The sequence below is a fragment of the Rhinoderma darwinii genome (assembly GCF_050947455.1).
Source record: "Rhinoderma darwinii isolate aRhiDar2 chromosome 5 unlocalized genomic scaffold, aRhiDar2.hap1 SUPER_5_unloc_33, whole genome shotgun sequence".
Classification (NCBI taxonomy): domain Eukaryota; kingdom Metazoa; phylum Chordata; class Amphibia; order Anura; family Rhinodermatidae; genus Rhinoderma; species Rhinoderma darwinii.
In genome coordinates, this window is record NW_027461791.1 from 131,826 (window position 1) to 156,560 (window position 24,735).

The following is a 24,735-nucleotide window of genomic DNA, read 5'->3' on the forward strand; positions in this document are numbered from 1 at the left end:
CTAAAATTACATATTGTGGGGGTAAATTAAAAGCATAAGGTGAGGTTAAAATAATCTGGAACCACCCACACCTTCGCATAAAAAACCCTGTATTATAACGTAAATAAAACGACCAATAGTGCTCTTTAAAAAGGGAATTAAAACAGAAGCTAAAAAATTTTAGTAAAAGAAACCTATTAAAATCTGGAAAGTCTTTGCCACCCTTTGGTTTGGACTTCATCACGATTCCTCTCTTTAATTTCTCCATTCTGGAACTCCAAAAGAAAGTAAAACAAGCTTTGGTTATTTTTCTCAGTAAAACCGTGGGAGGAGGGAAAACCATACTCAGATATAAAAGCAGGGGTAAAATGACCATTTTAATAATTAAAATTTTTCCCTCCATAGTAAGCTTCCTCATATTCCACATACATATCTTCTTGTTTACTTTCTGCGCCACCATGTCCCAACTGATAAAACCATTGTCGTACTCACTGAAGGAGACCCCTAAAATTTTAATATTATCCGACACAGGAACTGGTATGTCACTAAAAACCATGCTTCCTATGCTTAAAATACTACTCTTGCTAAAGTTTATCTTAAAACTGGAAGCACAGCAATAAAACTCTATCTGCTTGAGGGCTCTCTGAAGCGACCGGGTGTCCCTGCATAATACCGCTACATCATCCATGTACCCCACTGCTTTAGCCTCTATGCCGCCTCCCCCTGGTAGGGGGACTCCACGTATCAACTTGTCTCGGCGAATTGCGCATAATAGAGGCTCTAACGCACATATAAAAAGCAGTGGGGACAAGGGACACCCCTGCTTCACCCCAGAGTTTAAAAATACGTCCTGTGTCTTAAAACCATTTACTAAAATCTTACTTGTACAATTTTTATAAAAGGCTTTGATGGATAATAAAAATCCTTCAGGTATACCCATACGCTCTAAAACCTTAAACAAATAAAAGTGAGAGACACGGTCAAAAGCTTTTTCAAAGTCTATTGATAAAATTGCTAAATTATTCTTCTTAGACCTCGTGTCCTCAATCACATCTTTAATAAGGTTAAGATTGTCCCAGATGCTGCGGCCTGGCACCCCACATACTTGGTTGGAATGTATTATGTGGGGTATTATGGCTTTCATCCGGTTCGCACATAATTTAGCCATGATCTTGTAGTCGCTGTTTAGAAGGGTTATTGGTCTCCAGTTCTTTAAAACTGCGATGTCACCCGTCTTGTATAATAGGGAGACCTCACCCTTCTGCCAGGACTTAGGCAGCATCTTGGATTTAAAAACTTCTGCGTATAGTAAAAACAAATCTTCTTTTAAAAGATCATAAAATTTTACATAAAACTCACTGGGTATACCGTCCGGACCAGGAACTTTACCTGCTTTAAAACTTTTAACTGTTTCTAAAATCTCCTGCTCCGTCAGGTCCTGCAATAAAAAATTCTGGGAGACAGGGTCTAAAACAGTGGTAATCTCCTTCAGTGAGTCACGCATAAAATCACGATCCACAGTCTTAACATTAAAAAGGTCAGTATAAAACTCATGAACTTTACTTAAAAGACCCTGTACATCCGACACACCTTCAATATTTTTGATGACAGCCCTTTTATTGTTGATTTTTTTAAAAAAGTACCTGGAGCAGGTCTCGTTCTCCTCTATGTTTTGAATTTTTGAACGAAAGATTATTTCTTTACCTTTCTGCTCCAGGCACTGGGCTATCTCCTTTTTAAGGTCGGTGATGTCGGCTTCCACTTCTATTTCATTGTCTCGCATTTTGTACAGGGTCTGCAGACGGGTGTTTAGTGTATTAAAAACAGCATATTTTATTTTGGCTTTTACCACACTCTTTTTAATAAAAAAATCTTTTATTTTACTTTTCATCTTCTCCCACCATGCACTGATGGGAGCTCTGGTATCTCTCACCCGCCTGCTTTTCTTGTAAAATTCAATAAAATCGGTTAAAACCTGTGGATCATCTAAAAGGGAAACATTCATCTTCCAGGACTTCTTACAAATAAGATTATTAAGATCACGCTTCACATAAAAAGATAAAAGCCTATGATCTGAAAACACGTTGGTTAAAACTTCACATTTAAAAGGCAGTAAGTTCTCATTACAAAATATAAAATCTATCCTGGAGCTACAGGTGGCGTTGCTCCAGGTAACGCCGGCTTCCTCTGGACTGCTCCTGTTACATTCTTTGTAAACATCTTTTAAATTAAAATCGCTCACCATATTTTTGAGCAGTCCAGAGGTCTTATCGTAATTTCTGCTTGTAGCACTTGTAAGCCGGCGTTCCCCTCTCAGGATACAGTTAAAATCACCTGCGAGGATAAAAGGCTCAGTTGTGTTAATAAAAAGAGGTAAAACTTCTAGCATTTCTGCCCTCTCATTTTTATCAGGTGAGCCATAAAAATTTAAAAACTGCCATTTCACACCGTCAATAAAAGCCTTAACCAATAAAATACGTCCTGGTAAGATTTCTTGAATAAAATCAATTAAAACGTTTCCCTTAAATAGAATGGCGACCCCTGCTGATCTGGACTCGTTTGATCCAGACCAGACGGATGGACCATATTTCCAATCTTCTTTATATTTGGTGTACTTCATCGTATGGGGAATACCGCACTCCTGCAGGAAAAAAACAGAGGCTGCCAGGCAAGATAAAAAATTGAAGAGAGCAACCCTTCTTACTTTAGACTTGGCGCCCCTCACGTTGAGGGATATTCCCTTTAGTTCAGACATTGTGGAGTTTTGAATGCGTATTTGATTTTAAAATAATAAATAGTAGCGGTATTTTAAAATCACACATTTTCTCCACCAGCAATACCAAATATCTCACTTGGGCTCAGATACCCGCCCCCGTCCGAATCATTTGTCAGGAGGGAGAACGAAGGAGAGGAACTACCTTCGCTGAGGGTAACGCCAGCAACCAAACTTCTGCGTACGGGGAGCCCAAACTCATTCGGATCTCCCTGGGTCTCAAACGGTTGACCGTCTAGGTCGGGTGGGTCCCCTAGGGGGCTCGCACCTCCCCCCTGGGACCATGCAGGCCCTTCTGGAGGGGGAGGTTGCGCACAAGGTGGGGTGTCAGTTTCCACGGGGGGAACAGTGCCCGCCCTCCTCACCAGTCGCGGCGAGGAGGGGGTTCTAGGAGGAGCCGCATCGTTTTTCACCGTTGTGTCCATCTGCTCCTCCCCTGTCTCCCCCCTACTGACTCTGGCTTGCCTCCCTTTTTTACGGGGACCCACCGGCACCTCGTCCTCTTCATCCGACGAGGATGCCAGAGACCCAGGGCTTGGAGCAGGCCCGGCACCCCCTGAGCAACCAGCCTTCTGGGATGCCTCAGTTTTTCCGGCCTGCTCCTTTTCCGCCTTCCGCTTAGTCTGCCGCTTTTCCTTCGCACTGGGCTCCCCTTTATCCTCCAAGGTTGCTGGCTGCGAGGTACCTGTTTTGGCTCCAGTCCCTCGCACCTTTGAAGCCCAGGTACCTCTCTCCTCTTTCGTGTGGCTGGTCTGTTCCTCTCCCTGGGGACGGGTTTGGTCCGCTGGTGGAGCACGTGGGGGCGCTCCGGGTTGCTCATCTTCTTCGCCTCGGTACCTATAGGGGCAAGAAAAATACAGATGACCAGTTTTCTGACAAAAGTTACATTTTTTTTCTCCTATGCATTCTCTTATTGTGTGCTCTTTGCTTCCGCAGTTTCTGCAGGTGACATCGCAGTTGTAACTGGTATGCCCATAGGTACCGCAGGCCCTGCAGAAGTTTGGCATCCCCGAGAAGTAGAGGTCGCCATTCACTGTTCCAATTTTAAAACGAGCCGGTGGGAGTCTCGTATTTTGGGTGGAGGGGTCCTTTATCAAAGTCACTAAGTACTTCCACTTGACGGTCCACACACCGCACTCGTTCATAACTCTCCCCATAAGCTTGATGTTCTTGAAGTAGGCAGCTAAGAATGCTGCCACTTCCTGGTCCTTCACATATGGGGAATACATCTTAATCACCACGAGTTTGGTTACCTCAAAAGCATGCTCTATTACCTGGACTCCCAAAGACGTGAGTTGAACTTTTTCCCTCTCAGCTTTGTCCATAGCATCACGGAGGATACCTTCTCCAACAAAAGTTATGTCAAAAACTCCACGCCTTGGGTAATCCTGGATCGCCAAAATTTCATGCTTGCGGACCGCCAGCAACTTCTCGAGGATTTCGTATACGAGGAACTTGACACCTCGTGGACCGCCTCCACCCTCTGCCAAGATGACTCTAGCAGAGTTTCGCAGCCGGGCGTACACCGGCACCGCATCGGGTTCGCCTGCCATTAGCGTGGCCAGGTCGAACCGCGCAGCTTTCGCTGCGCCCCTTGACGTACAGAGACCAAGGGGCTGGGGGGATCGCAACTCGTTGCTCAGGACTAAGCCTCTCTCCCAAATAGCAGCACGGGGGTGAAGTCCAGGCGAACCTGGACGATCCCCCGAGGCCGAGAGAGAGGGTACCTGAGCACCTTCTGACTAAAAACCTCCTGTATAAATACACTTGGTCTTAGCCAAAAGGCCGAGAAGCGATAACCCGAACGGGCCGCGCGTTGCCCGAGCCTGCCCGATACTGCTGTTCAGCCCTTGCAGCGATTCAGCCTACTTCTAGGCAATTCCATGGGGCCCTGCAGGCTCACACACTCACAGCTACACGGGAGGTGAATAAAGGCCGGAGAGGAAGCCAGACAGGATTTGCTTCTTTTGCTTGCACCACAATGCAGTGCTGAAAGAGGAGGAATCTACATAAAAACGCCTTCCTGGCAACGCCCAAATGCCCTGCTGCCATGCAGATAAACACTGGCAGCGGCAGCAAGTGCATGCCCACAGCCACCCCTTGTTCCTTCACACCTTGTATCAGCTGTAATCCAGTCCAGTCCAGTGCTGCCTGCTGAGCAGCACTGACCAACACTGCCTGGGCCCAGGCTTTTATCTCTGAGGCCCCATTATGATGTCAGAAAGCTGGCTCTGGAATCCTGAGGGCTCCACTATGACACGTGCAAAGTTCCGTCTGAACTTTATATAAGACGGTGAGGCTCAGTCAGTCACTCAGTGTTGCCTGAGAGGGCAACACTGCAACAGCCGGCCGCCAGGCTGTCTTTTTTTTGCACAGCTAGTTGCCTCCAGGAGGCCACAAGAGGGAGACAAGGGACTGCAAAATGGAAAATAGGCATCCACCAACTTTACAGACAACTTCTCCTTGCTCCTACAACCTCCATCCTTGCACAGTTTGTTATTCTTCTAGGTAACATAGTAACAAATCCAAATTGCTGCTCTCTTTGTAGGCAAGCAAGGCTTTGTTGCAACTGCAATTCTTACTTCTTCTTGAAATGTAGGGACGACAGTACATTCCATCACATCCATCTAGTGTACACAGGTAGGTCCATTGTGGCGGGCAGGCGAGCGGGCGGGCTGCTTTATTGGCTGTTTGCTGTTCCCCTACTCCACTCCACTATTTGACTGTTGTGCTGCATCAATCAATCAATCAATCAATCAATCAATCAATCAATCAATCAATCAGTGGCTGGCTCAGGTGCAGCTCTTTAACTTACCTAAAAGGGAGGGCGGAGAGAAGACAAGGAAGGTGAATGAGGTGTTCCAATGTGAAATGCCGGAAACACAGAAACACAGACGACACACAACAAGAGGTGGCAATCTATTCATTAATTGCATTTAATCAATGAGCTCATTATCACTCATGCATTGTCCAACAGGTGTTGAAATAATGGGATTAAAAGGGGAGATCCCTTCAGAAAGACAGAAACAATAGCAAAGACAAAAAACACTTTTGGAATCTGCTTTTAGTCAACACATAAGGAAAGGGTGCACCGGTCCTGGAAATACTGCAATACCAGGTCAATGCGTGGAGTGGACAGAGCAAGCTCTATTTCCATCTCCCTGTTCTAAAAATCCATTTAATATATGGTCCCCAGATAGGGGACGTATCAGATATTAAACTGATAAGAACAGATACTACACTTGATCTTAGCCAAAAGGCCGAGAAGCGATAACCCGAACGGGCCGCGCGTTGCCCGAGCCTGCCCGATACTGCTGTTCAGCCCTTGCAGCGATTCAGCCTACTTCTAGGCAATTCCATGGGGCCCTGCAGGCTCACACACTCACAGCTACACGGGAGGTGAATAAAGGCCGGAGAGGAAGCCAGACAGGATTTGCTTCTTTTGCTTGCACCACAATGCAGTGCTGAAAGAGGAGGAATCTACATAAAAACGCCTTCCTGGCAATGCCCAAATGCCCTGCTGCCATGCAGATAAACACTGGCAGCGGCAGCAAGTGCATGCCCACAGCCACCCCTTGTTCCTTCACACCTTGTATCAGCTGTAATCCAGTCCAGTCCAGTGCTGCCTGCTGAGCAGCACTGACCAACACTGCCTGGGCCCAGGCTTTTATCTCTGAGGCCCCATTATGATGTCAGAAAGCTGGCTCTGGAATCCTGAGGGCTCCACTATGACACGTGCAAAGTTCCGTCTGAACTTTATATAAGACGGTGAGGCTCAGTCAGTCACTCAGTGTTGCCTGAGAGGGCAACACTGCAACAGCCGGCCGCCAGGCTGTCTTTTTTTTGCACAGCTAGTTGCCTCCAGGAGGCCACAAGAGGGAGACAAGGGACTGCAAAATGGAAAATAGGCATCCACCAACTTTACAGACAACTTCTCCTTGCTCCTACAACCTCCATCCTTGCACAGTTTGTTATTCTTCTAGGTAACATAGTAACAAATCCAAATTGCTGCTCTCTTTGTAGGCAAGCAAGGCTTTGTTGCAACTGCAATTCTTACTTCTTCTTGAAATGTAGGGACGACAGTACATTCCATCACATCCATCTAGTGTACACAGGTAGGTCCATTGTGGCGGGCAGGCGAGCGGGCGGGCTGCTTTATTGGCTGTTTGCTGTTCCCCTACTCCACTCCACTATTTGACTGTTGTGCTGCATCAATCAATCAATCAATCAATCAATCAATCAATCAATCAATCAATCAATCAATCAATCAGTGGCTGGCTCAGGTGCAGCTCTTTAACTTACCTAAAAGGGAGGGCGGAGAGAAGACAAGGAAGGTGAATGAGGTGTTCCAATGTGAAATGCCGGAAACACAGAAACACAGACGACACACAACAAGAGGTGGCAATCTATTCATTAATTGCATTTAATCAATGAGCTCATTATCACTCATGCATTGTCCAACAGGTGTTGAAATAATGGGATTAAAAGGGGAGATCCCTTCAGAAAGACAGAAACAATAGCAAAGACAAAAAACACTTTTGGAATCTGCTTTTAGTCAACACATAAGGAAAGGGTGCACCGGTCCTGGAAATACTGCAATACCAGGTCAATGCGTGGAGTGGACAGAGCAAGCTCTATTTCCATCTCCCTGTTCTAAAAATCCATTTAATATATGGTCGCCAGATAGGGGACGTATCAGATATTAAACTGATAAGAACAGATACTACACTTGATCTTAGCCAAAAGGCCGAGAAGCGATAACCCGAACGGGCCGCGCGTTGCCCGAGCCTGCCCGATACTGCTGTTCAGCCCTTGCAGCGATTCAGCCTACTTCTAGGCAATTCCATGGGGCCCTGCAGGCTCACACACTCACAGCTACACGGGAGGTGAATAAAGGCCGGAGAGGAAGCCAGACAGGATTTGCTTCTTTTGCTTGCACCACAATGCAGTGCTGAAAGAGGAGGAATCTACATAAAAACGCCTTCCTGGCAACGCCCAAATGCCCTGCTGCCATGCAGATAAACACTGGCAGCGGCAGCAAGTGCATGCCCACAGCCACCCCTTGTTCCTTCACACCTTGTATCAGCTGTAATCCAGTCCAGTCCAGTGCTGCCTGCTGAGCAGCACTGACCAACACTGCCTGGGCCCAGGCTTTTATCTCTGAGGCCCCATTATGATGTCAGAAAGCTGGCTCTGGAATCCTGAGGGCTCCACTATGACACGTGCAAAGTTCCGTCTGAACTTTATATAAGACGGTGAGGCTCAGTCAGTCACTCAGTGTTGCCTGAGAGGGCAACACTGCAACAGCCGGCCGCCAGGCTGTCTTTTTTTTGCACAGCTAGTTGCCTCCAGGAGGCCACAAGAGGGAGACAAGGGACTGCAAAATGGAAAATAGGCATCCACCAACTTTACAGACAACTTCTCCTTGCTCCTACAACCTCCATCCTTGCACAGTTTGTTATTCTTCTAGGTAACATAGTAACAAATCCAAATTGCTGCTCTCTTTGTAGGCAAGCAAGGCTTTGTTGCAACTGCAATTCTTACTTCTTCTTGAAATGTAGGGACGACAGTACATTCCATCACATCCATCTAGTGTACACAGGTAGGTCCATTGTGGCGGGCAGGCGAGCGGGCGGGCTGCTTTATTGGCTGTTTGCTGTTCCCCTACTCCACTCCACTATTTGACTGTTGTGCTGCATCAATCAATCAATCAATCAATCAATCAATCAATCAATCAATCAATCAATCAATCAATCAATCAATCAATCAGTGGCTGGCTCAGGTGCAGCTCTTTAACTTACCTAAAAGGGAGGGCGGAGAGAAGACAAGGAAGGTGAATGAGGTGTTCCAATGTGAAATGCCGGAAACACAGAAACACAGACGACACACAACAAGAGGTGGCAATCTATTCATTAATTGCATTTAATCAATGAGCTCATTATCACTCATGCATTGTCCAACAGGTGTTGAAATAATGGGATTAAAAGGGGAGATCCCTTCAGAAAGACAGAAACAATAGCAAAGACAAAAAACACTTTTGGAATCTGCTTTTAGTCAACACATAAGGAAAGGGTGCACCGGTCCTGGAAATACTGCAATACCAGGTCAATGCGTGGAGTGGACAGAGCAAGCTCTATTTCCATCTCCCTGTTCTAAAAATCCATTTAATATATGGTCCCCAGATAGGGGACGTATCAGATATTAAACTGATAAGAACAGATACTACACTTGATCTTAGCCAAAAGGCCGAGAAGCGATAACCCGAACGGGCCGCGCGTTGCCCGAGCCTGCCCGATACTGCTGTTCAGCCCTTGCAGCGATTCAGCCTACTTCTAGGCAATTCCATGGGGCCCTGCAGGCTCACACACTCACAGCTACACGGGAGGTGAATAAAGGCCGGAGAGGAAGCCAGACAGGATTTGCTTCTTTTGCTTGCACCACAATGCAGTGCTGAAAGAGGAGGAATCTACATAAAAACGCCTTCCTGGCAACGCCCAAATGCCCTGCTGCCATGCAGATAAACACTGGCAGCGGCAGCAAGTGCATGCCCACAGCCACCCCTTGTTCCTTCACACCTTGTATCAGCTGTAATCCAGTCCAGTCCAGTGCTGCCTGCTGAGCAGCACTGACCAACACTGCTTGGGCCCAGGCTTTTATCTCTGAGGCCCCATTATGATGTCAGAAAGCTGGCTCTGGAATCCTGAGGGCTCCACTATGACACGTGCAAAGTTCCGTCTGAACTTTATATAAGACGGTGAGGCTCAGTCAGTCACTCAGTGTTGCCTGAGAGGGCAACACTGCAACAGCCGGCCGCCAGGCTGTCTTTTTTTTGCACAGCTAGTTGCCTCCAGGAGGCCACAAGAGGGAGACAAGGGACTGCAAAATGGAAAATAGGCATCCACCAACTTTACAGACAACTTCTCCTTGCTCCTACAACCTCCATCCTTGCACAGTTTGTTATTCTTCTAGGTAACATAGTAACAAATCCAAATTGCTGCTCTCTTTGTAGGCAAGCAAGGCTTTGTTGCAACTGCAATTCTTACTTCTTCTTGAAATGTAGGGACGACAGTACATTCCATCACATCCATCTAGTGTACACAGGTAGGTCCATTGTGGCGGGCAGGCGAGCGGGCGGGCTGCTTTATTGGCTGTTTGCTGTTCCCCTACTCCACTCCACTATTTGACTGTTGTGCTGCATCAATCAATCAATCAATCAATCAATCAATCAATCAATCAATCAATCAATCAGTGGCTGGCTCAGGTGCAGCTCTTTAACTTACCTAAAAGGGAGGGCGGAGAGAAGACAAGGAAGGTGAATGAGGTGTTCCAATGTGAAATGCCGGAAACACAGAAACACAGACGACACACAACAAGAGGTGGCAATCTATTCATTAATTGCATTTAATCAATGAGCTCATTATCACTCATGCATTGTCCAACAGGTGTTGAAATAATGGGATTAAAAGGGGAGATCCCTTCAGAAAGACAGAAACAATAGCAAAGACAAAAAACACTTTTGGAATCTGCTTTTAGTCAACACATAAGGAAAGGGTGCACCGGTCCTGGAAATACTGCAATACCAGGTCAATGCGTGGAGTGGACAGAGCAAGCTCTATTTCCATCTCCCTGTTCTAAAAATCCATTTAATATATGGTCCCCAGATAGGGGACGTATCAGATATTAAACTGATAAGAACAGATACTACACTTGATCTTAGCCAAAAGGCCGAGAAGCGATAACCCGAACGGGCCGCGCGTTGCCCGAGCCTGCCCGATACTGCTGTTCAGCCCTTGCAGCGATTCAGCCTACTTCTAGGCAATTCCATGGGGCCCTGCAGGCTCACACACTCACAGCTACACGGGAGGTGAATAAAGGCCGGAGAGGAAGCCAGACAGGATTTGCTTCTTTTGCTTGCACCACAATGCAGTGCTGAAAGAGGAGGAATCTACATAAAAACGCCTTCCTGGCAACGCCCAAATGCCCTGCTGCCATGCAGATAAACACTGGCAGCGGCAGCAAGTGCATGCCCACAGCCACCCCTTGTTCCTTCACACCTTGTATCAGCTGTAATCCAGTCCAGTCCAGTGCTGCCTGCTGAGCAGCACTGACCAACACTGCCTGGGCCCAGGCTTTTATCTCTGAGGCCCCATTATGATGTCAGAAAGCTGGCTCTGGAATCCTGAGGGCTCCACTATGACACGTGCAAAGTTCCGTCTGAACTTTATATAAGACGGTGAGGCTCAGTCAGTCACTCAGTGTTGCCTGAGAGGGCAACACTGCAACAGCCGGCCGCCAGGCTGTCTTTTTTTTGCACAGCTAGTTGCCTCCAGGAGGCCACAAGAGGGAGACAAGGGACTGCAAAATGGAAAATAGGCATCCACCAACTTTACAGACAACTTCTCCTTGCTCCTACAACCTCCATCCTTGCACAGTTTGTTATTCTTCTAGGTAACATAGTAACAAATCCAAATTGCTGCTCTCTTTGTAGGCAAGCAAGGCTTTGTTGCAACTGCAATTCTTACTTCTTCTTGAAATGTAGGGACGACAGTACATTCCATCACATCCATCTAGTGTACACAGGTAGGTCCATTGTGGCGGGCAGGCGAGCGGGCGGGCTGCTTTATTGGCTGTTTGCTGTTCCCCTACTCCACTCCACTATTTGACTGTTGTGCTGCATCAATCAATCAATCAATCAATCAATCAATCAATCAATCAATCAATCAATCAATCAATCAATCAATCAGTGGCTGGCTCAGGTGCAGCTCTTTAACTTACCTAAAAGGGAGGGCGGAGAGAAGACAAGGAAGGTGAATGAGGTGTTCCAATGTGAAATGCCGGAAACACAGAAACACAGACGACACACAACAAGAGGTGGCAATCTATTCATTAATTGCATTTAATCAATGAGCTCATTATCACTCATGCATTGTCCAACAGGTGTTGAAATAATGGGATTAAAAGGGGAGATCCCTTCAGAAAGACAGAAACAATAGCAAAGACAAAAAACACTTTTGGAATCTGCTTTTAGTCAACACATAAGGAAAGGGTGCACCGGTCCTGGAAATACTGCAATACCAGGTCAATGCGTGGAGTGGACAGAGCAAGCTCTATTTCCATCTCCCTGTTCTAAAAATCCATTTAATATATGGTCCCCAGATAGGGGACGTATCAGATATTAAACTGATAAGAACAGATACTACACTTGATCTTAGCCAAAAGGCCGAGAAGCGATAACCCGAACGGGCCGCGCGTTGCCCGAGCCTGCCCGATACTGCTGTTCAGCCCTTGCAGCGATTCAGCCTACTTCTAGGCAATTCCATGGGGCCCTGCAGGCTCACACACTCACAGCTACACGGGAGGTGAATAAAGGCCGGAGAGGAAGCCAGACAGGATTTGCTTCTTTTGCTTGCACCACAATGCAGTGCTGAAAGAGGAGGAATCTACATAAAAACGCCTTCCTGGCAACGCCCAAATGCCCTGCTGCCATGCAGATAAACACTGGCAGCGGCAGCAAGTGCATGCCCACAGCCACCCCTTGTTCCTTCACACCTTGTATCAGCTGTAATCCAGTCCAGTCCAGTGCTGCCTGCTGAGCAGCACTGACCAACACTGCTTGGGCCCAGGCTTTTATCTCTGAGGCCCCATTATGATGTCAGAAAGCTGGCTCTGGAATCCTGAGGGCTCCACTATGACACGTGCAAAGTTCCGTCTGAACTTTATATAAGACGGTGAGGCTCAGTCAGTCACTCAGTGTTGCCTGAGAGGGCAACACTGCAACAGCCGGCCGCCAGGCTGTCTTTTTTTTGCACAGCTAGTTGCCTCCAGGAGGCCACAAGAGGGAGACAAGGGACTGCAAAATGGAAAATAGGCATCCACCAACTTTACAGACAACTTCTCCTTGCTCCTACAACCTCCATCCTTGCACAGTTTGTTATTCTTCTAGGTAACATAGTAACAAATCCAAATTGCTGCTCTCTTTGTAGGCAAGCAAGGCTTTGTTGCAACTGCAATTCTTACTTCTTCTTGAAATGTAGGGACGACAGTACATTCCATCACATCCATCTAGTGTACACAGGTAGGTCCATTGTGGCGGGCAGGCGAGCGGGCGGGCTGCTTTATTGGCTGTTTGCTGTTCCCCTACTCCACTCCACTATTTGACTGTTGTGCTGCATCAATCAATCAATCAATCAATCAATCAATCAATCAATCAATCAATCAATCAATCAATCAGTGGCTGGCTCAGGTGCAGCTCTTTAACTTACCTAAAAGGGAGGGCGGAGAGAAGACAAGGAAGGTGAATGAGGTGTTCCAATGTGAAATGCCGGAAACACAGAAACACAGACGACACACAACAAGAGGTGGCAATCTATTCATTAATTGCATTTAATCAATGAGCTCATTATCACTCATGCATTGTCCAACAGGTGTTGAAATAATGGGATTAAAAGGGGAGATCCCTTCAGAAAGACAGAAACAATAGCAAAGACAAAAAACACTTTTGGAATCTGCTTTTAGTCAACACATAAGGAAAGGGTGCACCGGTCCTGGAAATACTGCAATACCAGGTCAATGCGTGGAGTGGACAGAGCAAGCTCTATTTCCATCTCCCTGTTCTAAAAATCCATTTAATATATGGTCCCCAGATAGGGGACGTATCAGATATTAAACTGATAAGAACAGATACTACACTTGATCTTAGCCAAAAGGCCGAGAAGCGATAACCCGAACGGGCCGCGCGTTGCCCGAGCCTGCCCGATACTGCTGTTCAGCCCTTGCAGCGATTCAGCCTACTTCTAGGCAATTCCATGGGGCCCTGCAGGCTCACACACTCACAGCTACACGGGAGGTGAATAAAGGCCGGAGAGGAAGCCAGACAGGATTTGCTTCTTTTGCTTGCACCACAATGCAGTGCTGAAAGAGGAGGAATCTACATAAAAACGCCTTCCTGGCAACGCCCAAATGCCCTGCTGCCATGCAGATAAACACTGGCAGCGGCAGCAAGTGCATGCCCACAGCCACCCCTTGTTCCTTCACACCTTGTATCAGCTGTAATCCAGTCCAGTCCAGTGCTGCCTGCTGAGCAGCACTGACCAACACTGCCTGGGCCCAGGCTTTTATCTCTGAGGCCCCATTATGATGTCAGAAAGCTGGCTCTGGAATCCTGAGGGCTCCACTATGACACGTGCAAAGTTCCGTCTGAACTTTATATAAGACGGTGAGGCTCAGTCAGTCACTCAGTGTTGCCTGAGAGGGCAACACTGCAACAGCCGGCCGCCAGGCTGTCTTTTTTTTGCACAGCTAGTTGCCTCCAGGAGGCCACAAGAGGGAGACAAGGGACTGCAAAATGGAAAATAGGCATCCACCAACTTTACAGACAACTTCTCCTTGCTCCTACAACCTCCATCCTTGCACAGTTTGTTATTCTTCTAGGTAACATAGTAACAAATCCAAATTGCTGCTCTCTTTGTAGGCAAGCAAGGCTTTGTTGCAACTGCAATTCTTACTTCTTCTTGAAATGTAGGGACGACAGTACAATCAATCAATCAATCAATCAATCAATCAGTGGCTGGCTCAGGTGCAGCTCTTTAACTTACCTAAAAGGGAGGGCGGAGAGAAGACAAGGAAGGTGAATGAGGTGTTCCAATGTGAAATGCCGGAAACACAGAAACACAGACGACACACAACAAGAGGTGGCAATCTATTCATTAATTGCATTTAATCAATGAGCTCATTATCACTCATGCATTGTCCAACAGGTGTTGAAATAATGGGATTAAAAGGGGAGATCCCTTCAGAAAGACAGAAACAATAGCAAAGACAAAAAACACTTTTGGAATCTGCTTTTAGTCAACACATAAGGAAAGGGTGCACCGGTCCTGGAAATACTGCAATACCAGGTCAATGCGTGGAGTGGACAGAGCAAGCTCTATTTCCATCTCCCTGTTCTAAAAATCCATTTAATATATGGTCCCCAGATAGGGGACGTATCAGATATTAAACTGATAAGAACAGATACTACACTTGATCTTAGCCAAAAGGCCGAGAAGCGATAACCCGAACGGGCCGCGCGTTGCCCGAGCCTGCCCGATACTGCTGTTCAGCCCTTGCAGCGATTCAGCCTACTTCTAGGCAATTCCATGGGGCCCTGCAGGCTCACACACTCACAGCTACACGGGAGGTGAATAAAGGCCGGAGAGGAAGCCAGACAGGATTTGCTTCTTTTGCTTGCACCACAATGCAGTGCTGAAAGAGGAGGAATCTACATAAAAACGCCTTCCTGGCAACGCCCAAATGCCCTGCTGCCATGCAGATAAACACTGGCAGCGGCAGCAAGTGCATGCCCACAGCCACCCCTTGTTCCTTCACACCTTGTATCAGCTGTAATCCAGTCCAGTCCAGTGCTGCCTGCTGAGCAGCACTGACCAACACTGCCTGGGCCCAGGCTTTTATCTCTGAGGCCCCATTATGATGTCAGAAAGCTGGCTCTGGAATCCTGAGGGCTCCACTATGACACGTGCAAAGTTCCGTCTGAACTTTATATAAGACGGTGAGGCTCAGTCAGTCACTCAGTGTTGCCTGAGAGGGCAACACTGCAACAGCCGGCCGCCAGGCTGTCTTTTTTTTGCACAGCTAGTTGCCTCCAGGAGGCCACAAGAGGGAGACAAGGGACTGCAAAATGGAAAATAGGCATCCACCAACTTTACAGACAACTTCTCCTTGCTCCTACAACCTCCATCCTTGCACAGTTTGTTATTCTTCTAGGTAACATAGTAACAAATCCAAATTGCTGCTCTCTTTGTAGGCAAGCAAGGCTTTGTTGCAACTGCAATTCTTACTTCTTCTTGAAATGTAGGGACGACAGTACATTCCATCACATCCATCTAGTGTACACAGGTAGGTCCATTGTGGCGGGCAGGCGAGCGGGCGGGCTGCTTTATTGGCTGTTTGCTGTTCCCCTACTCCACTCCACTATTTGACTGTTGTGCTGCATCAATCAATCAATCAATCAATCAATCAATCAATCAATCAATCAATCAGTGGCTGGCTCAGGTGCAGCTCTTTAACTTACCTAAAAGGGAGGGCGGAGAGAAGACAAGGAAGGTGAATGAGGTGTTCCAATGTGAAATGCCGGAAACACAGAAACACAGACGACACACAACAAGAGGTGGCAATCTATTCATTAATTGCATTTAATCAATGAGCTCATTATCACTCATGCATTGTCCAACAGGTGTTGAAATAATGGGATTAAAAGGGGAGATCCCTTCAGAAAGACAGAAACAATAGCAAAGACAAAAAACACTTTTGTAATCTGCTTTTAGTCAACACATAAGGAAAGGGTGCACCGGTCCTGGAAATACTGCAATACCAGGTCAATGCGTGGAGTGGACAGAGCAAGCTCTATTTCCATCTCCCTGTTCTAAAAATCCATTTAATATATGGTCCCCAGATAGGGGACGTATCAGATATTAAACTGATAAGAACAGATACTACACTTGATCTTAGCCAAAAGGCCGAGAAGCGATAACCCGAACGGGCCGCGCGTTGCCCGAGCCTGCCCGATACTGCTGTTCAGCCCTTGCAGCGATTCAGCCTACTTCTAGGCAATTCCATGGGGCCCTGCAGGCTCACACACTCACAGCTACACGGGAGGTGAATAAAGGCCGGAGAGGAAGCCAGACAGGATTTGCTTCTTTTGCTTGCACCACAATGCAGTGCTGAAAGAGGAGGAATCTACATAAAAACGCCTTCCTGGCAACGCCCAAATGCCCTGCTGCCATGCAGATAAACACTGGCAGCGGCAGCAAGTGCATGCCCACAGCCACCCCTTGTTCCTTCACACCTTGTATCAGCTGTAATCCAGTCCAGTCCAGTGCTGCCTGCTGAGCAGCACTGACCAACACTGCCTGGGCCCAGGCTTTTATCTCTGAGGCCCCATTATGATGTCAGAAAGCTGGCTCTGGAATCCTGAGGGCTCCACTATGACACGTGCAAAGTTCCGTCTGAACTTTATATAAGACGGTGAGGCTCAGTCAGTCACTCAGTGTTGCCTGAGAGGGCAACACTGCAACAGCCGGCCGCCAGGCTGTCTTTTTTTTGCACAGCTAGTTGCCTCCAGGAGGCCACAAGAGGGAGACAAGGGACTGCAAAATGGAAAATAGGCATCCACCAACTTTACAGACAACTTCTCCTTGCTCCTACAACCTCCATCCTTGCACAGTTTGTTATTCTTCTAGGTAACATAGTAACAAATCCAAATTGCTGCTCTCTTTGTAGGCAAGCAAGGCTTTGTTGCAACTGCAATTCTTACTTCTTCTTGAAATGTAGGGACGACAGTACATTCCATCACATCCATCTAGTGTACACAGGTAGGTCCATTGTGGCGGGCAGGCGAGCGGGCGGGCTGCTTTATTGGCTGTTTGCTGTTCCCCTACTCCACTCCACTATTTGACTGTTGTGCTGCATCAATCAATCAATCAATCAATCAATCAATCAATCAATCAATCAGTGGCTGGCTCAGGTGCAGCTCTTTAACTTACCTAAAAGGGAGGGCGGAGAGAAGACAAGGAAGGTGAATGAGGTGTTCCAATGTGAAATGCCGGAAACACAGAAACACAGACGACACACAACAAGAGGTGGCAATCTATTCATTAATTGCATTTAATCAATGAGCTCATTATCACTCATGCATTGTCCAACAGGTGTTGAAATAATGGGATTAAAAGGGGAGATCCCTTCAGAAAGACAGAAACAATAGCAAAGACAAAAAACACTTTTGGAATCTGCTTTTAGTCAACACATAAGGAAAGGGTGCACCGGTCCTGCAAATACTGCAATACCAGGTCAATGCGTGGAGTGGACAGAGCAAGCTCTATTTCCATCTCCCTGTTCTAAAAATCCATTTAATATATGGTCCCCAGATAGGGGACGTATCAGATATTAAACTGATAAGAACAGATACTACACTTGATCTTAGCCAAAAGGCCGAGAAGCGATAACCCGAACGGGCCGCGCGTTGCCCGAGCCTGCCCGATACTGCTGTTCAGCCCTTGCAGCGATTCAGCCTACTTCTAGGCAATTCCATGGGGCCCTGCAGGCTCACACACTCAGAGCTACACGGGAGGTGAATAAAGGCCGGAGAGGAAGCCAGACAGGATTTGCTTCTTTTGCTTGCACCACAATGCAGTGCTGAAAGAGGAGGAATCTACATAAAAACGCCTTCCTGGCAACGCCCAAATGCCCTGCTGCCATGCAGATAAACACTGGCAGCGGCAGCAAGTGCATGCCCACAGCCACCCCTTGTTCCTTCACACCTTGTATCAGCTGTAATCCAGTCCAGTCCAGTGCTGCCTGCTGAGCAGCACTGACCAACACTGCCTGGGCCCAGGCTTTTATCTCTGAGGCCCCATTATGATGTCAGAAAGCTGGCTCTGGAATCCTGAGGGCTCCACTATGACACGTGCAAAGTTCCGTCTGAACTTTATATAAGACGGTGAGGCTCAGTCAGTCACTCAGTGTTGCCTGAGAGGGCAACACTGCAACAGCCGGCCGCCAGGCTGTCTTTTTTTTGCACAGCTAGTTGCCTCCAGGAGGCCACAAGAGGGAGACAAGGGACTGCAAAATGGAAAATAGGCATCCACCAACTTTACAGACAACTTCTCCTTGCTCCTACAACCTCCATCCTTGCACAGTTTGTTATTCTTCTAGGTAACATAGTAACAAATCCAAATTGCTGCTCTCTTTGTAGGCAAGCAAGGCTTTGTTGCAACTGCAATTCTTACTTCTTCTTGAAATGTAGGGACGACAGTACATTCCATCACATCCATCTAGTGTACACAGGTAGGTCCATTGTGGCGGGCAGGCGAGCGGGCGGGCTGCTTTATTGGCTGTTTGCTGTTCCCCTACTCCACTCCACTATTTGACTGTTGTGCTGCATCAATCAATCAATCAATCAATCAATCAATCAATCAATCAATCAATCAATCAATCAATCAGTGGCTGGCTCAGGTGCAGCTCTTTAACTTACCTAAAAGGGAGGGCGGAGAGAAGACAAGGAAGGTGAATGAGGTGTTCCAATGTGAAATGCCGGAAACACAGAAACACAGACGACACACAACAAGAGGTGGCAATCTATTCATTAATTGCATTTAATCAATGAGCTCATTATCACTCATGCATTGTCCAACAGGTGTTGAAATAATGGGATTAAAAGGGAGATCCCTTCAGAAAGACAGAAACAATAGCAAAGACAAAAAACACTTTTGGAATCTGCTTTTAGTCAACACATAAGGAAAGGGTGCACCGGTCCTGGAAATACTGCAATACCAGGTCAATGCGTGGAGTGGACAGAGCAAGCTCTATTTCCATCTCCCTGTTCTAAAAATCCATTTAATATATGGTCCCCAGATAGGGGACGTATCAGATATTAAACTGATAAGAACAGATACTACACTTGATCTTAGCCAAAAGGCCGAGAAGCGATAACCCGAACGGGCCGCGCGTTGCCCGAGCCTGCCCGATACTGCTGTTCAGCCCTTGCAGCGATTCAGCCTACTTCTAGGCAATTCCATGGGGCCCTGCAGGCTCACACACTCACAGCTACACGGGAGGTGAATAAAGGCCGGAGAGGAAGCCAGACAGGATTTGCTTCTTTTGCTTGCACCACAATGCAGTGCTGAAAGAGGAGGAATCTACATAAAAACGCCTTCCTGGCAACGCCCAAATGCCCTGCTGCCATGCAGATAAACACTGGCAGCGGCAGCAAGTGCATGCCCACAGCCACCCCTTGTTCCTTCACACCTTGTATCAGCTGTAATCCAGTCCAGTCCAGTGCTGCCTGCTGAGCAGCACTGACCAACACTGCCTGGGCCCAGGCTTTTATCTCTGAGGCCCCATTATGATGTCAGAAAGCTGGCTCTGGAATCCTGAGGGCTCCACTATGACACGTGCAAAGTTCCGTCTGAACTTTATATAAGACGGTGAGGCTCAGTCAGTCACTCAGTGTTGCCTGAGAGGGCAACACTGCAACAGCCGGCCGCCAGGCTGTCTTTTTTTTGCACAGCTAGTTGCCTCCAGGAGGCCACAAGAGGGAGACAAGGGACTGCAAAATGGAAAATAGGCATCCACCAACTTTACAGACAACTTCTCCTTGCTCCTACAACCTCCATCCTTGCACAGTTTGTTATTCTTCTAGGTAACATAGTAACAAATCCAAATTGCTGCTCTCTTTGTAGGCAAGCAAGGCTTTGTTGCAACTGCAATTCTTACTTCTTCTTGAAATGTAGGGACGACAGTACATTCCATCACATCCATCTAGTGTACACAGGTAGGTCCATTGTGGCGGGCAGGCGAGCGGGCGGGCTGCTTTATTGGCTGTTTGCTGTTCCCCTACTCCACTCCACTATTTGACTGTTGTGCTGCATCAATCAATCAATCAATCAATCAATCAATCAATCAATCAATCAATCAATCAATCAATCAATCAGTGGCTGGCTCAGGTGCAGCTCTTTAACTTACCTAAAAGGGAGGGCGGAGAGAAGACAAGGAAGGTGAATGAGGTGTTCCAATGTGAAATGCCGGAAACACAGAAACACAGACGACACACAACAAGAGGTGGCAATCTATTCATTAATTGCATTTAATCAATGAGCTCATTATCACTCATGCATTGTCCAACAGGTGTTGAAATAATGGGATTAAAAGGGGAGATCCCTTCAGAAAGACAGAAACAATAGCAAAGACAAAAAACACTTTTGGAATCTGCTTTTAGTCAACACATAAGGAAAGGGTGCACCGGTCCTGGAAATACTGCAATACCAGGTCAATGCGTGGAGTGGACAGAGCAAGCTCTATTTCCATCTCCCTGTTCTAAAAATCCATTTAATATATGGTCCCCAGATAGGGGACGTATCAGATATTAAACTGATAAGAACAGATACTACACTTGATCTTAGCCAAAAGGCCGAGAAGCGATAACCCGAACGGGCCGCGCGTTGCCCGAGCCTGCCCGATACTGCTGTTCAGCCCTTGCAGCGATTCAGCCTACTTCTAGGCAATTCCATGGGGCCCTGCAGGCTCACACACTCACAGCTACACGGGAGGTGAATAAAGGCCGGAGAGGAAGCCAGACAGGATTTGCTTCTTTTGCTTGCACCACAATGCAGTGCTGAAAGAGGAGGAATCTACATAAAAACGCCTTCCTGGCAACGCCCAAATGCCCTGCTGCCATGCAGATAAACACTGGCAGCGGCAGCAAGTGCATGCCCACAGCCACCCCTTGTTCCTTCACACCTTGTATCAGCTGTAATCCAGTCCAGTCCAGTGCTGCCTGCTGAGCAGCACTGACCAACACTGCCTGGGCCCAGGCTTTTATCTCTGAAGCCCCATTATGATGTCAGAAAGCTGGCTCTGGAATCCTGAGGGCTCCACTATGACACGTGCAAAGTTCCGTCTGAACTTTATATAAGACGGTGAGGCTCAGTCAGTCACTCAGTGTTGCCTGAGAGGGCAACACTGCAACAGCCGGCCGCCAGGCTGTCTTTTTTTTGCACAGCTAGTTGCCTCCAGGAGGCCACAAGAGGGAGACAAGGGACTGCAAAATGGAAAATAGGCATCCACCAACTTTACAGACAACTTCTCCTTGCTCCTACAACCTCCATCCTTGCACAGTTTGTTATTCTTCTAGGTAACATAGTAACAAATCCAAATTGCTGCTCTCTTTGTAGGCAAGCAAGGCTTTGTTGCAACTGCAATTCTTACTTCTTCTTGAAATGTAGGGACGACAGTACATTCCATCACATCCATCTAGTGTACACAGGTAGGTCCATTGTGGCGGGCAGGCGAGCGGGCGGGCTGCTTTATTGGCTGTTTGCTGTTCCCCTACTCCACTCCACTATTTGACTGTTGTGCTGCATCAATCAATCAATCAATCAATCAATCAATCAATCAATCAGTGGCTGGCTCAGGTGCAGCTCTTTAACTTACCTAAAAGGGAGGGCGGAGAGAAGACAAGGAAGGTGAATGAGGTGTTCCAATGTGAAATGCCGGAAACACAGAAACACAGACGACACACAACAAGAGGTGGCAATCTATTCATTAATTGCATTTAATCAATGAGCTCATTATCACTCATGCATTGTCCAACAGGTGTTGAAATAATGGGATTAAAAGGGGAGATCCCTTCAGAAAGACAGAAACAATAGCAAAGACAAAAAACACTTTTGGAATCTGCTTTTAGTCAACACATAAGGAAAGGGTGCACCGGTCCTGGAAATACTGCAATACCAGGTCAATGCGTGGAGTGGACAGAGCAAGCTCTATTTCCATCTCCCTGTTCTAAAAATCCATTTAATATATGGTCCCCAGATAGGGGACGTATCAGATATTAAACTGATAAGAACAGATACTACACTTGATCTTAGCCAAAAGGCCGAGAAGCGATAACCCGAACGGGCCGCGCGTTGCCCGAGCCTGCCCGATACTGCTGTTCAGCCCTTGCAGCGATTCAGCCTACTTCTAGGCAATTCCATGGGGCCCTGCAGGCTCACACACTCACAGCTACACGGGAGGTGAATAAAGGCCGGAGAGGAAGCCAGACAGGATTTGCTTCTTTTGCTTGCACCACAATGCAGTGCTGAAAGAGGAGGAATCTACATAAAAACGCCTTCCTGGCAACGCCCAAATGCCCTGCTGCCATGCAGATAAACACTGGCAGCGGCAGCAAGTGCATGCCCACAGCCACCCCTTGTTCCTTCACACCTTGTATCAGCTGTAATCCAGTCCAGTCCAGTGCTGCCTGCTGAGCAGCACTGACCAACACTGCCTGGGCCCAGGCTTTTATCTCTGAGGCCCCATTATGATGTCAGAAAGCTGGCTCTGGAATCCTGAGGGCTCCACTATGACACGTGCAAAGTTCCGTCTGAACTTTATATAAGACGGTGAGGCTCAGTCAGTCACTCAGTGTTGCCTGAGAGGGCAACACTGCAACAGCCGGCCGCCAGGCTGTCTTTTTTTTGCACAGCTAGTTGCCTCCAGGAGGCCACAAGAGGGAGACAAGGGACTGCAAAATGGAAAATAGGCATCCACCAACTTTACAGACAACTTCTCCTTGCTCCTACAACCTCCATCCTTGCACAGTTTGTTATTCTTCTAGGTAACATAGTAACAAATCCAAATTGCTGCTCTCTTTGTAGGCAAGCAAGGCTTTGTTGCAACTGCAATTCTTACTTCTTCTTGAAATGTAGGGACGACAGTACATTCCATCACATCCATCTAGTGTACACAGGTAGGTCCATTGTGGCGGGCAGGCGAGCGGGCGGGCTGCTTTATTGGCTGTTTGCTGTTCCCCTACTCCACTCCACTATTTGACTGTTGTGCTGCATCAATCAATCAATCAATCAATCAATCAATCAATCAATCAATCAATCAATCAATCAATCAATCAGTGGCTGGCTCAGGTGCAGCTCTTTAACTTACCTAAAAGGGAGGGCGGAGAGAAGACAAGGAAGGTGAATGAGGTGTTCCAATGTGAAATGCCGGAAACACAGAAACACAGACGACACACAACAAGAGGTGGCAATCTATTCATTAATTGCATTTAATCAATGAGCTCATTATCACTCATGCATTGTCCAACAGGTGTTGAAATAATGGGATTAAAAGGGGAGATCCCTTCAGAAAGACAGAAACAATAGCAAAGACAAAAAACACTTTTGGAATCTGCTTTTAGTCAACACATAAGGAAAGGGTGCACCGGTCCTGGAAATACTGCAATACCAGGTCAATGCGTGGAGTGGACAGAGCAAGCTCTATTTCCATCTCCCTGTTCTAAAAATCCATTTAATATATGGTCCCCAGATAGGGGACGTATCAGATATTAAACTGATAAGAACAGATACTACACTTGATCTTAGCCAAAAGGCCGAGAAGCGATAACCCGAACGGGCCGCGCGTTGCCCGAGCCTGCCCGATACTGCTGTTCAGCCCTTGCAGCGATTCAGCCTACTTCTAGGCAATTCCATGGGGCCCTGCAGGCTCACACACTCACAGCTACACGGGAGGTGAATAAAGGCCGGAGAGGAAGCCAGACAGGATTTGCTTCTTTTGCTTGCACCACAATGCAGTGCTGAAAGAGGAGGAATCTACATAAAAACGCCTTCCTGGCAACGCCCAAATGCCCTGCTGCCATGCAGATAAACACTGGCAGCGGCAGCAAGTGCATGCCCACAGCCACCCCTTGTTCCTTCACACCTTGTATCAGCTGTAATCCAGTCCAGTCCAGTGCTGCCTGCTGAGCAGCACTGACCAACACTGCCTGGGCCCAGGCTTTTATCTCTGAGGCCCCATTATGATGTCAGAAAGCTGGCTCTGGAATCCTGAGGGCTCCACTATGACACGTGCAAAGTTCCGTCTGAACTTTATATAAGACGGTGAGGCTCAGTCAGTCACTCAGTGTTGCCTGAGAGGGCAACACTGCAACAGCCGGCCGCCAGGCTGTCTTTTTTTTGCACAGCTAGTTGCCTCCAGGAGGCCACAAGAGGGAGACAAGGGACTGCAAAATGGAAAATAGGCATCCACCAACTTTACAGACAACTTCTCCTTGCTCCTACAACCTCCATCCTTGCACAGTTTGTTATTCTTCTAGGTAACATAGTAACAAATCCAAATTGCTGCTCTCTTTGTAGGCAAGCAAGGCTTTGTTGCAACTGCAATTCTTACTTCTTCTTGAAATGTAGGGACGACAGTACATTCCATCACATCCATCTAGTGTACACAGGTAGGTCCATTGTGGCGGGCAGGCGAGCGGGCGGGCTGCTTTATTGGCTGTTTGCTGTTCCCTACTCCACTCCACTATTTGACTGTTGTGCTGCATCAATCAATCAATCAATCAATCAATCAATCAATCAATCAATCAATCAATCAATCAATCAGTGGCTGGCTCAGGTGCAGCTCTTTAACTTACCTAAAAGGGAGGGCGGAGAGAA

General features: G+C 47.3%; 13 non-coding genes across 13 annotated transcripts; all 13 read right to left on the reverse strand.

Moving 5' to 3' along the window:
• Window positions 1-5,833: 5,833 nt before the first annotated feature.
• LOC142690068 (U2 spliceosomal RNA) lies at window positions 5,834-6,024 on the reverse strand. Its single transcript, XR_012858880.1, has one exon. It is a non-coding gene; the product is annotated as a U2 spliceosomal RNA (small nuclear RNA).
• Window positions 6,025-7,320: 1,296 nt separating this feature from the next.
• Window positions 7,321-7,511, reverse strand: LOC142690348 (U2 spliceosomal RNA). Its single transcript, XR_012859133.1, has one exon. It is a non-coding gene; the product is annotated as a U2 spliceosomal RNA (small nuclear RNA).
• Window positions 7,512-8,819: 1,308 nt separating this feature from the next.
• On the reverse strand, window positions 8,820-9,010 carry LOC142690069 (U2 spliceosomal RNA). The gene has a single exon (XR_012858881.1). It is a non-coding gene; the product is annotated as a U2 spliceosomal RNA (small nuclear RNA).
• A 1,288-nt stretch (window positions 9,011-10,298) lies between these two features.
• On the reverse strand, window positions 10,299-10,489 carry LOC142690070 (U2 spliceosomal RNA). The gene has a single exon (XR_012858882.1). It is a non-coding gene; the product is annotated as a U2 spliceosomal RNA (small nuclear RNA).
• A 1,304-nt stretch (window positions 10,490-11,793) lies between these two features.
• Window positions 11,794-11,984, reverse strand: LOC142690072 (U2 spliceosomal RNA). Its single transcript, XR_012858884.1, has one exon. It is a non-coding gene; the product is annotated as a U2 spliceosomal RNA (small nuclear RNA).
• Window positions 11,985-13,280: 1,296 nt separating this feature from the next.
• On the reverse strand, window positions 13,281-13,471 carry LOC142690073 (U2 spliceosomal RNA). Its single transcript, XR_012858885.1, has one exon. It is a non-coding gene; the product is annotated as a U2 spliceosomal RNA (small nuclear RNA).
• A 1,141-nt stretch (window positions 13,472-14,612) lies between these two features.
• On the reverse strand, window positions 14,613-14,803 carry LOC142690076 (U2 spliceosomal RNA). The gene has a single exon (XR_012858886.1). It is a non-coding gene; the product is annotated as a U2 spliceosomal RNA (small nuclear RNA).
• Window positions 14,804-16,087: 1,284 nt separating this feature from the next.
• LOC142690077 (U2 spliceosomal RNA) lies at window positions 16,088-16,278 on the reverse strand. The gene has a single exon (XR_012858887.1). It is a non-coding gene; the product is annotated as a U2 spliceosomal RNA (small nuclear RNA).
• Window positions 16,279-17,558: 1,280 nt separating this feature from the next.
• Window positions 17,559-17,749, reverse strand: LOC142690345 (U2 spliceosomal RNA). The gene has a single exon (XR_012859130.1). It is a non-coding gene; the product is annotated as a U2 spliceosomal RNA (small nuclear RNA).
• A 1,295-nt stretch (window positions 17,750-19,044) lies between these two features.
• On the reverse strand, window positions 19,045-19,235 carry LOC142690078 (U2 spliceosomal RNA). Its single transcript, XR_012858888.1, has one exon. It is a non-coding gene; the product is annotated as a U2 spliceosomal RNA (small nuclear RNA).
• A 1,300-nt stretch (window positions 19,236-20,535) lies between these two features.
• On the reverse strand, window positions 20,536-20,726 carry LOC142690079 (U2 spliceosomal RNA). Its single transcript, XR_012858889.1, has one exon. It is a non-coding gene; the product is annotated as a U2 spliceosomal RNA (small nuclear RNA).
• Window positions 20,727-22,002: 1,276 nt separating this feature from the next.
• LOC142690080 (U2 spliceosomal RNA) lies at window positions 22,003-22,193 on the reverse strand. The gene has a single exon (XR_012858890.1). It is a non-coding gene; the product is annotated as a U2 spliceosomal RNA (small nuclear RNA).
• Window positions 22,194-23,493: 1,300 nt separating this feature from the next.
• Window positions 23,494-23,684, reverse strand: LOC142690081 (U2 spliceosomal RNA). The gene has a single exon (XR_012858891.1). It is a non-coding gene; the product is annotated as a U2 spliceosomal RNA (small nuclear RNA).
• Between the last annotated feature and the right edge of the window lie 1,051 nt (window positions 23,685-24,735).